This window comes from Rhinichthys klamathensis, unplaced genomic scaffold (genome assembly GCF_029890125.1).
Source record: "Rhinichthys klamathensis goyatoka isolate OS25496 unplaced genomic scaffold, OSU_Roscu_1.1 h1tg000487l_1, whole genome shotgun sequence".
Classification (NCBI taxonomy): Eukaryota; Metazoa; Chordata; class Actinopteri; order Cypriniformes; family Leuciscidae; genus Rhinichthys; species Rhinichthys klamathensis.
This window is the reverse complement of record NW_026606974.1, coordinates 2,854,153-2,866,446: the sequence shown is the minus strand read 5'-3', so window position 1 is coordinate 2,866,446 and position 12,294 is coordinate 2,854,153. Positions and strand designations below refer to the sequence as shown.

At 46.8% G+C, this 12,294-nt stretch overlaps 1 protein-coding gene across 2 annotated transcripts in view; it reads left to right on the top strand.

Moving 5' to 3' along the window:
- Positions 1 to 12,294, top strand: part of ralgps1 (Ral GEF with PH domain and SH3 binding motif 1) — a 174,030-nt gene that overhangs the window by 107,771 nt on the left and 53,965 nt on the right. The gene's annotated exons all lie outside the window — the stretch shown is intronic.

Below are 12,294 nucleotides of genomic sequence, written 5' to 3'. Positions count from 1 at the left end.
GTGTGTTTTGTCGTTGTGAACTGAGCTATCATCATCGCAGCACGTCCAGTCTGAAATACCACTTGATGGCCAAGCACACACACACACACACACACACACAGCTGATGCGAATTCTCCGCCCCCTCGTCAATATTAGGACCTCGTCAGTATTTCTTTCACCCTTTTATTGATGGACAGTATCACATTGTGTGAGAGATTATTTGCTCCAAGTGAGAATGTTAGTGAATTTGAACACAGTATATTGTTTTCAATAAAAAACATTTACACAAAGCAAGCCGATCCACTTTTCCATGTTGATAAGAGCATTAAAATGAGAAAAAATAATGGGACTAAAAGAAATCAAGAGACATTTAGAATAGATAAAAACGTGTGATTAATCGCGAGTTAACTATGACATTAATGCGATTAATCGCGATTAAATATTTTAATCGTTTGACAGCACTAATATATATATATATATGAAGAGTTCAGATGCAAAAGCCTCTAAACGCCACCTCCGTCAAAAATGAGATAATGACATTGAGTGAAAGCTATCTGAACACAGTACACGTTCAACAAATATATTTGCTTCAAATCCTCGAAATCTCAGCCTCAGCCCATTCAGAAATATCAGTTTGTCGGCAAAAGCCTCTAGACGCCACTTCCCTTTGGCAGCAAAAGCCACTACATCCCGAGAACCAATCAGAAGGCGCGAGCCGCGCGAATCAGTACAGGCTGTTTCAATAGAGCGGTGCGCTGAGGAGACGGATTTTTTGAGACGGCTGAGGAGATTGTTTTGTTTTTGGATTCAGATTTTTTACATTTTTAAGATGGAGTACGATGAAATGGAGGAGCCTGTCCTACTGACATCAAAAGGCAGAAGAGAACGTCGTTTATCTACCTCAAAACTCTTCCCGTTAATTTACAAGGCAAAAGAAAATCGGTAACTTTACAGTGAAAATAGCTTGGTCGCAAGTGTAGCATGCACTCATAACAGTTCTTGGTGCAGTGCTGTAACTTTGAAGGAATTTGATTTATTATACTTGAGATATACATTATAATATTACTTTACATTATTTAAGTCTTATAAGCTTCTTATACAAAATGCACAGATATTGATGTTTAAGAATGTTGCTCTGTTCTACTTGATTATACAAACTAAAACTATTAAACTATTTTAATCGCCAATTCTTTTTGCCAATGTGGTTGTACTGTGTGAATCGGGGGGGCTTTTGTCTTTATTCAGACAGGGCAGAAAGGTGACTGCAGAGAAATGGGGTGGGATTTGCAAATAATCGCAGATCTCATTCAGCCCCCCTGTAAAGAGGTGTGTTTACTGTTTAGTTTTGAAATGAATGTGCTCTAATCTTTTTCAGTGTTTCTAGTTACATTTGTATTGATTTTTCAGCTATTTACTATGTCTTGTCCCAAAGAGGTGGATTTAGAGGTTTTTGCGAAAAAAGCACAAGTGGATTTAGCTGTTTTTGACGCAAAAGAAAATCTAATTTGTTAAAAATCACTGAATTGACTCAAGTGACATTTTTGAAAAAAAGTTATTTTATTCAATGACTAATAACCTTATCAGTACCTTTAAAATGAAACTACTGGACGTGAACATAGGAGCCTGATAAAAAATGCTCATTTAAAGAAAATAAGTCTGACGGATTTAGAGGGTTTTGCATCTGAACTCTTCATATATATATGTGTGTGTGTATATGTGTGTGTGTGTGTGTGTGTGTGTGTATATATATATATACATGTATGTATATATATATATATATATATGTATGTGTATATATATATATATATATATATATATATATATATATACATGGCTGAATTTCTCAAGTCATTCTACACTCAAGATTAATTTAGCATTTCCCTGCATTTATAAGCATTTCTCCACACTTTATATGGACTATAATGAAACCTCTTGCATACTGTGGTGGTCCTGTTAAAATTCTTAATTTCCCCAAACAGGAAGTCAGTTTGGGGGTATTTACAAGCTGCCTGATGTGGGATGTTTCTCTATGGAACGTTCACACTCCAAAAGACTCACAAGGTGTTCTCAGAGCAGATGTTGAACAGAGACTGTGCTTCATGTAAGGTCAAAGCTCACCTGGTTTTTACTTCATCAGTAGGAACAGCTGAGACCTTTGAGGTGTAAGACACATTGACTGACTGTGTGTCCCATTTTCTTCTGTCTCTGATCAATCAAGATCCATTACCTTTAGACTGTGAACAGACTTTTCTGCTCTTATCTGTAAGGTTTCAGCAGGGGAAATGTAAAAAGGGTTGTAATGAAACTTGAGAAAGATCTTTGAATTCTGAACCAACAGAGAAATGTTCTAAAACAATTCACATGTTACTTCATTCAATTCAATTTTAGAATTAATTAAGCAAGTACTGAAAGCATAGTTCAGTGCCTAAACTGCTTTTTTAACCCGTTTAAATACTTCATCTTAACCATATTAAAGAAAAGAAAATGCAGACAAAAGGGTAAAATCCATAAATTATTCCTTGGATTTTATATCTGTACGCTCTTAAACCATTTTGTTGGTGCTAGGTACAGAGTCATGTTTTACTTGGCAGAAATCTTCCTCTGGAGCAAAGTTCAGAGTATTAAATGTAATAACTGATATCCCAAATGTCTTGGAAATAAACTCCTACTTTTTCCTGATGTGATTTGCCATTTAAGAAGCAGTAGAGTTTTGAATGAAAAATGATCTATCTATCTATTGATCGATCGTCTGTCGGTCTATCTATCTATCTATCTATCTATCTATCTATCTATCTATCTATCTATCTATCTATCTATCTATCTATCTATCTATCTATCTATCTGTCTATCTGTCTATCTGTCTATCTGTCTATCTGTCTATCTGTCTATCTCTATCTATCTGTCTATCTGTCTATCTGTCTGTCTGTCTGTCTGTTTTTCTGAATATCTCGTTCTCTCTCTCTGTCAAAATAAATGACATATTTAGTACACCAAACATGATGTATAAGATGATGAGCAGATTCTGCACATTTTAGTTAGATGTTGAGAAATTCAGGGTTGTACATTTCAGAATGAAGTAATGAGAGCACAGTTACTATGGCAACATTTATTTATGTCAGAGACACATGTAGTGGTGTCGGACCAAAAGACTTTATAAGGTAACCTCTTGAAAGTGATCTTTGATCAGAAGTGTTATTAGATGTGAACATCAGTTTTCCACATGCTAGCGGTGGGAAAAACTGCACCCATGTGTTGATGATTTTGGGTACGTTTTGTCTCATTTACAATGTGACGCAGCGCTGTGGTTTGTACATAGAGCTCTCTAATCTGTCATAGACTCACATTCTTTGAAAAGGACTATGTGCTTGGATTTTATTCAAAACCAGTGTGTAACTGTGGACTGCTTCTCTTTCCAATGCTAATCCAAAACAGGCGCATCAATTCTAGCAAAAGTAGTTTTCTATGTGACCAGACCAATCAATGCTTCTCAAAAACAAAATTTGGCCATGAGAGTCCAATCAAGGGAAGATTCTCACTTGATAAATATCCCATAACAATCTCTGCTGAAGTTGTTAGCGATTTCCCTTCAGGTGAGGAAAGGAAAATACAAAGTGATCTCAAATGAATAGTTCCCAGACTGTGTCTCACTTCATAAAGAAAACATCAGATTAGCATCTGTTGCCGAACAGTGATTTCAATGGAGAAATAATTATGTGACAGACACAGGTGAAAGCTATAAATGGGGTTGTAATCAGTCTCTAAATCAAATCCACCCACTGCGAATCATCCCATAATATACTTGGTTTCATTTCCCTTCCAGATGTGTTTAATTCATACGGCGTTAGATTGTGAACATTAGCTCATAGCTTTCCATGTATAACTAATAATTGTTATTTACACTCAGAGGAAATGTTTATTGCACAGAGATTGTTCTTGCTTAGCGTAAGCTGCAAGTTTTTAGATGAGACCCCTGTGAGACTACTTGTCTTTTTTTTCTGTGAAGCAGAAGACTTAGGTCTTCAGTTTATTTTAGCTAGTTTCCAAGGCAACATTACTCATTTTCATTTAGTTTAACTTGATGTTCTAAAATAACTCTAACTCTGAATAAAAGCTCTTTCTTGGGACCCGGGGCCTCTTCAAATTTAGTTTCATTGGGCCACATTTATCAATCTAATGTAGAAACGAGCACAGATCCGAGCGCAGAAATCCTCTTACGACAGGGTTCATGTGTGATTCATGAAATATTCATGCTGACATTCTAATCTTAAATCGATTGAGCTTCAGTTGTCGGTCAGGAAAATCATCTAAATTAACAAAATGCTCTCATTACAGTTGGATTAAAGATGTACTATGCTGCAGGCAAGTTCAGGCTATACCTCAAAAACTTGCGTATACACGAGCTGAGACCTGAAGTGAGATTTGATCGTAGCTCACGTCTATATTGAGAAATGCCAAGTTTTGCGTGGAAATGGCCGTACGCCCAGTTCCCTATCGGTCAGTCACTACAACGTAGGTCAGACTGACCAATAGGAATCTCGCTAGAGAGGCCAATCTACTTCGAGTGAAACTAAAACAAGCCAATGCACATTGGCATGCAATCATTTGCATCAGCTGCGCGTCCTCGTCAGCGCGGGTATTTAACAGCAGCTGTTATGATTGCACGCTAGCTTTTTGCTTCGGAGCCAAACGCTTCATGGTAATCCTACAGAGTGTGAAACTTGGCAAGCCTTCGTTGGATCTCTCCTTGTTCGGTGCGGGCGTTACAGCACGGCAGCGCGAGCAGTCTTGTGTCCTCTCTCTTCTGTCTGTCTTTTTTGTTTTGTTTTTTTGAGCAAATTCAAAAAAGCTGTTTTAACAGCTGGTAAGGTGCGCAGTTCAGCGCTTAAAGGCTGTTCTCACAGCCGGTAAGACCTGCCAGCGAGAGAGAGAGACAGCGCGCAGACGGGTGCACATTCCCGTCTGTGTTCGCAGTGGCTGTTCCCCTGCGTGCTTCAGCACCAGTGAGAGTAGTCCCTAAAAGAGCTTACACAGATAGACAGCGTCTTTAAAAAAAAAAAAAAAAAAAAAGATGACTTTCTATCTGTGTGTTTCTGGATGCGGTCGTTACCTGGGCTCACAGGATGGTCACAAGCGCTGCCTCGTGTGTCTGGGCATTGAACATGCTGAGGCAGCGTTTGTGGATGAGTCATGTACCCATTGTGGGAAGATGACCATCGCGGAGCTACGGTCGAGACTCCTGTTCCTGCAAAGGGGCGGAGTCCCCGTGCCTCTGCCTCGTTCCAATCCTCCTCGGAGGGTTGCTTCGGGCGGGGGCACGGGTGACCTGAGGATCACGGTGAGCGCGTCTCCTTCGGGGAACCAACCCCCTAGGAGCCCTCACCCCTCTCATGCTCCGCAGCCAGTTGAGCTTCCATTGGAGAAAGCTGGACCATCCTCGAGGTGTGTACCGGTTGTCTCCTTTGGGGCTCCCAGTGACCAGATGTCGATCGCTGCATCGGAGGGTGGGTCAGACTTCTCTGCGGACGACGACTCGGCACCGCTGCCTCCTTCGGGGGTGCCAGCGGTGCCTGAGACGGACCCGGAGATGATGGCCATGCTCTCCCGGGCCGCCAACGGGGCCGGGCTCGTGTGGAATCCTCCACCGTGTCCCGAACCCTCGAGGTTGGATGATTGGTATCTCGGGGTGGCGCGCGCTGGTTCTCAGCAACCCACCCCAGTGCCTTTCTTCCCGGAAGTGCATGAGGAGCTTACGGGAATGTGGACGGCACCTTTTACTGCCAGAAACCGTTCCGGTGGCTCCTCCTCCCTCACCACCCTTGATGGCGGGGCAGCTAAGGGATACACGCGCATCCCGCCAGTGGAGCGGGCCGCTGCAATGCAGCTGTGCCCTAACTCCACTCGGCGCGGAGAACCGTGTCTTCCTTCCCGGGCCTGTAGGTACTCGTCGGACCTATTCGACGAGGCTTACAAGGCCTGTGGGGAAGCTGCCTCTGCCATGCACGCCATGGCGTTGCTGCAGGTCCATCAGGCCAAGGCACTGAAGGACCTGCACGAGGGTGGTCATGATCCACAAGTTCTCCAGGAACTTCGTGCCGCAACGGACCTCGCGCTTCGTGCGACGAAGGTCACCGCGCGGTCAGTGGGTCATGCGATGTCCACCTTGGTGGTCCAGGAGCGCCATCTCTGGCTGTGTCTGGCAGACATGAGTGAGGCTGAGAAGCTCCGGTTCCTCAACTCCCCCGTGTCCCAGACCGGCCTCTTCGGCGACGCGGTCGAGAACTTTGCCCAGCAGTTCTCGGCTGTACAAAAGCAGACTGAGGCCATCAAGCATATCCTGCCGCGGCGGTCAGCTGCTGCCTCCAACCCACCGCCTGCGGCTCCTCAGTCTGCTCGTCGCCGGGGGCGTCCTCCTGCGTCTGCCCCTGCTCCCGCGCTGCAGCAGCAGCCTCCACCTAAACGGCGCCGTGGAGCCAGTCGCAGGCAGGCCGCCCCGCCCGTCCAGGCCCCCGCCAAGAAGGGTGGCAAAGCCAGAGGTAAGCGGCCCCAGGACGGGCGACCCGGAGATGGAAGGGACTGCTCTCCAGGAGACTTTCCCCCGGAAGAGGGCCGGGTGGAAAATCCTGTGTTTCGTTTTGTTCCGCCGCTGGCCTTAAAACCAGCGGTACCCAAATTTTCAATAAAAGAGCAGTTTCTACCATCTCTGGGTCCGAAGAGGACCCGGAGAGCAGTGGGAGGACAGAATCCTCACCACTCTCATCCGCCTCCTCTGTCGCCAGTGAGCAGCAGTGTGCAGTTCGAGAACGCCACCGAGCCGCCTCCTGCACCTCCTGCCCCGTGGAACCAGGTAAGTGCTGCACAGCACACACAGACCCTGCTACGGGCCGCCTCCCAGAGAGAGCCTCCCGAGCCACGTCCCTGTGTTCCACCTCGCTGCCCCACTCCGGGTACGCCTACAGTCCCTTTGGTCCCGCTTGCACGGTCTCTGAGAGCCTGGTTAGCGCTCCCCAGTCCGTCTCGCTGGCTCATTCGGACCATCAGGCTCGGCTATGCGATTCAGTTCGCCCGGCGTCCCCCCAAGTTTCGGGCCATCCACTCCACTACAGTGAGAGCAGCCGATGCCCATGTCTTGCGTGCGGAGATCGCAGTCCTACTGGCGAAGGACGCGATAGAGCCGGTCCCTCCAGCCGATATGAGGTCAGGGCACTACAGTCCCTACTTCATTGTACCCAAGAAAGGTGGTGGGTTACGACCGATCTTGGATCTGCGAGTTTTGAATCGGAGCCTCCACAAGCTACCGTTCAAAATGCTCACGCAGAGACGCATTTTCGGATGCATCCGTCCCCAAGATTGGTTTGCAGCGATCGACCTGAAGGACGCGTACTTTCATGTCTCGATTCTTCCTCGACACAGGCCGTTTCTGCGCTTTGCGTTCGAGGGTCGAGCATATCAGTACAAGGTCCTGCCCTTCGGGCTGTCCCTGTCTCCCCGTGTCTTCACGAAAGTCACGGAGGGGGCCCTTGTTCCCATGAGAGAACAGGGCGTTCGCCTCCTCAACTATCTCGACGACTGGCTTATACTAGCACACTCTCGAGATCAGTTATGCGAACACAGGGACCTCGTGCTCACGCACCTCAGCCAGTTGGGCCTTCAGGTCAACTGGGAAAAGAGCAAACTCGCCCCTGTGCAGAGGATCTCTTTTCTCGGTATGGAGTTGGATTCGGTCGCACAGACAGCGCGCCTCACAGAGCAGCGCGCTCAGTCGGTGCTGAACTGCTTGAACACGTTCAAAGGCAGGACAGCGGTCCCACTGAAATTTTTTCAGAGGCTCCTGGGGCATATGGCAGCGGCAGCAGCGGTAACTCCGCTCGGCTTGCTTCATATGAGACCGCTTCAGCACTGGCTTCACGGCCGAGTCCCGAGATGGGCGTGGCATCATGGCACTCACCGGGTGGCAATCACACCGGCCTGCCGCCAGACCTTCAGCCCGTGGTCAGACCTCTCGTTCCTTCAGGCAGGAGTCCCCTTGGAACAGGTCTCCAGGCATGCTGTGGTTTTCACAGATGCCTCTGCCACCGGCTGGGGTGCCACGTACAACGGGCATGCAGTGTCAGGGGTGTGGACGGCTCCCCAACTGCATTGGCACATCAATTGCCTCGAGTTGCTAGCAGTACATCTCGCTCTGAGCCGCCTGAAAAGGCCGCTACGGGGCAGGGACGTGCTGGTCCGTACGGACAACACTGCGACCGTGGCGTACATCAACCGACAAGGTGGTCTACGCTCCCGTCGCATGTCGCAACTCGCCCGCCATCTCCTCCTCTGGAGTCAGAAGCATCTGAGGTCGCTTCGAGCCATGTATGTCCCTGGCGTGCTCAACCGTGTGGCCGACGAGCTATCACGAGCTGTGCTTCCGGGAGAATGGCGACTCCACCCCCAGGTGGTTCAGCTGATCTGGAGAGAGTTCGGAGAGGCTCAGGTAGACCTGTTTGCCTCTTCAGAGACCTCCCATTGCCAGCTGTTTTACTCCCTGACCGAGGGAACACTCGGCTCGGACGCACTGGCACACAGCTGGCCCCGGGGCCTCCGCAAATATGCGTTTCCCCCAGTGAGCCTACTTGCACAGACACTGTGCAAAGTCAGGGAGGACGAGGAGCAGGTCCTTCTGGTGGCTCCCTATTGGCCCACCCGGACTTGGTTCCCAGAACTCATGCTCCTTGGGACAGTCCCTCCCTGGCCCATTCCTCTGAGGAAGGATCTTCTGACTCAGAGACGGGGCACCCTATGGCACCCGCGTCCAGACCTCTGGAAACTCCATGTCTGGTCCCTGGACGGGACGCGGAGGTTCTAGGTGACTTACCCCCTGAGGTACTTAACACCATCACTTCAGCACGGGCGCCGTCCACGAGACGTGTTTACGCCCTGAAGTGGAACCTGTTCGTCGAGTGGTGTTCTTCTCGCCGAGAAGACCCCCGGAGATGTTCGATAGGGTCTGTGCTTTCCTTCTTGCAGCAAGGGTTGGAGCGAAGGCTGTCTCCCTCCACCCTCAAAGTACATGCTGCCGCTATTTCAGCTTATCACGACCACATAGATGGCAAAACGGTGGGGAAGCACGACCTGGTCGTCAGGTTTCTTAGGGGGGCGAGACGATTAAATCCTCCTCGACCCCCCTCCATACCCTCTTGGGATCTTTCCCTGGTGCTTCGAGCACTTCAGGATGTTCCCCTTGAGCCTCTGCAGTCAGTAGACTTAAAGCTTCTTTCCATGAAGACTTTGCTACTGGTTGCACTGGCCTCTGTCAAGAGGGTAGGAGACCTGCACGCATTTTCGGTCGACGAATCGTGCCTAGAGTTCGGGCCGGGTGACAACCATGTGGTACTAAGACCCCGGCCTGGCTATGTGCCCAAGGTTCCTACCACTCCCTTCAAAGACCAGGTAGTGAACCTGCAAGCGCTGCCTTTGGAGGAGGCAGACCCAGCCCTGGCTTTGCTCTGTCCCGTTCGCGCTCTGCGTATGTACGTGGACAGAACTCAAAGCATCAGGACCTCAGACCAGCTCTTGTCTGTTACGGAGGCCAGCAGAGGGGAAAGGCTGTCTCCAAGCAGAGGATGGCCCACTGGATAGTGGATGCCATCGCCTTGGCTTACCAAGCTCAAGGCGTGCCCTGCCCGCTCAGGTTGCATGCACACTCCACGAGAGGCGTTGCATCCTCCTGGGCGCTGGCACGTGGCTCCTCGCTAACAGATATCTGTAGAGCTGCGGGCTGGGCGACACCTAACACGTTCGCTAGATATTATAGCCTACGTGTAGAGCCGGTCTCCTCCCGTGTTCTCACCCTAAACGGGTAGAAGCACCGAGAGGCCCGGCTCTGTCGGCTTGCTGCACCCTACTGTGCACCCTTATTGCTCCAGAGTGAAAAACCTGTTGAGTCCTCCAAAAACCCCTCGGCCCGGACATGGCGGAGCGTCCAGGTGCCAGGCCTTTATCCGCTGAATCCTTGAGAACCGGATCTGGGCTGGGTTCCATATGTGTGACCCTACGGGGATCCCATATGTGTATATTTTCCACGGCTGCTCCTAACGGAAGCCCGTGTCTTTCCCTTGGGCTAAGTCACCCACTATCTCATATGTAGTACAGCCTTCGGGCTAGTCCATATGTATTCCCCACATAACTCCTTGAAGTAAGTGGCTTCCGCAGCGTCCTCCTTCCTAACTGAAGGGCACGCTTTCCCAGTGTTATCCAATAATCTCACTGTATGGGTTATTACGGAACAACAGTGACAGATACACTCTGTGTGTAGCCTCCTCCTATCGTCCTTCTAGGCAAGAAGGTGTAGAGGCTTGCATGGGGCGCTGGATGGGGTGCAGCAGCTGTGGCGCTTTGGTAGGGATTCCTATTGGTCAGTCTGACCTACGTTGTAGTGACTGACCGATAGGGAACGTCTCGGTTACATATGGTAACCCTCGTTCCCTGAGGGAGGGAACGGAGACGTAGGTCCCGTCGCCACATCTGCTGCCGCCCGCTGGGGCGGCCAGCTTTTTCAGGTTTGGCTCCTCAGCAAAAAACTAGCGTGCAATCATAACAGCTGCTGTTAAATACCCGCGCTGACGAGGACGCGCAGCTGATGCAAATGATTGCATGCCAATGTGCATTGGCTTGTTTTAGTTTCACTCGAAGTAGATTGGCCTCTCTAGCGAGATTCCTATTGGTCAGTCTGACCTACGTCTCCGTTCCCTCCCTCAGGGAACGAGGGTTACCATATGTAACCGAGACGTTTTCTGTCGTACGTTCGTTTCATAAATGATGCCCATTGTGTTTTTCATCCTTTTAACTAATCAAAATATTTACAGTACATAAACATAATTTTCAAATGAAAAGAAAATCTCTTTGAGATGTTTACAAGAAGCACAGCAGGATATAACTGAATTAAAAACATGCTTGTTGCTTGTTAGGAAATGTTAGGTTAATTCCTTGCAAACGTAGGTGTAATTTAAAAACAATAATTAATGCATAAAGTAACATTTTGATTAAAATAGTTGGGGTTGCTAGATATGCTCAAATATTTTTACATCGCTTAAGTGGATGAGGTGCTCTAACTGCAAATCAGAACAAAGTGGAAAGCTCCCAACTAATTCCTGAGAAAAGCGAGAGACGAACCAAAATAGCTCAGTGCTGAAGTCATCAATTTAGAGAGGACCATGACTGTCACTATAAATCAGAAATGTTTGACACGTGCAACATGAAAGATCTTGCTGTTCTTGCAAGCATAAACATCTCATAAAAGCAAATAAACATTGGTTGCAAGCTGTCTGACAACATTAATTTGCAACTACGTCAAATACAGTAACTGTCATTTGAGGATTTGCAGACTGTTAGGTTAGTAAAATAAGTTGACATGTACTTGCAAAGTTATTATTTTCAGTATAATGTCTGTTGGGGACCATCAAAATAAAGTGTTAGCAGATATTTAGGCAACAGTCTACTAATACTTTAATGACTGGTAGTTGACATGCAGGTGCAAAGTTACTTATAGTTAGTAGAATGTCTAAAGTGGACTCGAAATAAAGTGTTACCTTGGTTCTTTCTTCTTAAATGTATTTGGTAACAAGGTGCTGTTGTATACAGATGGCCTTTGAGCCACTTAATCACACAAAGAGAACAGTTAGGGATATCGGTCTTTCTGTTGTGACTTGAGAGCACAGAGAGTGTTAACTTCAGATAATCAGAGGGTAGAAAAGCAGTTTCAAAGGAAACAGGAATGATAATAGTTTATCTTGAGGATTGCGGCCTCCAATCTGTTATACCTAATGCAACGTACCCTGTTCAGCGTGAATAAACAAAAGGAGCGTGATGTCATCCATCTCGTAATGCCAGGTTTTGTATTTCTTCAGCAGTCAAAAGCCTGTGTGAGATGATCTGTGTTATCCAGGATGATATGAATGTTCCAAAGAGCATAGTTTGCTCACCTGGTCACTGATTTGCTTGGTTAGTGACCTAAAAAGTTCAGAATTATTTGTAAAAAAAAATATTACAACAATATTTTCTCATTTAAAAAAAATTAATAAATAAATAATAATAAATTTATCAAAAGCCTAAAACTTTTATTTAAAAAAATCCCTGATTTGGACATAGGCTATGTCTTAAAGGCACTTTTATTTTATTGTTAGTATTCAATTCTAGCTTATTTTATATATATATAATTTTTTTAAATTTTTGTATTTTATCAAATTACATAATTCTGACAGATCACATAAATATTCTGCTCAAAGTTTTGGGATATCTATCGTAGTATTAAATAAAAAAAAAATTAATTATTTTTT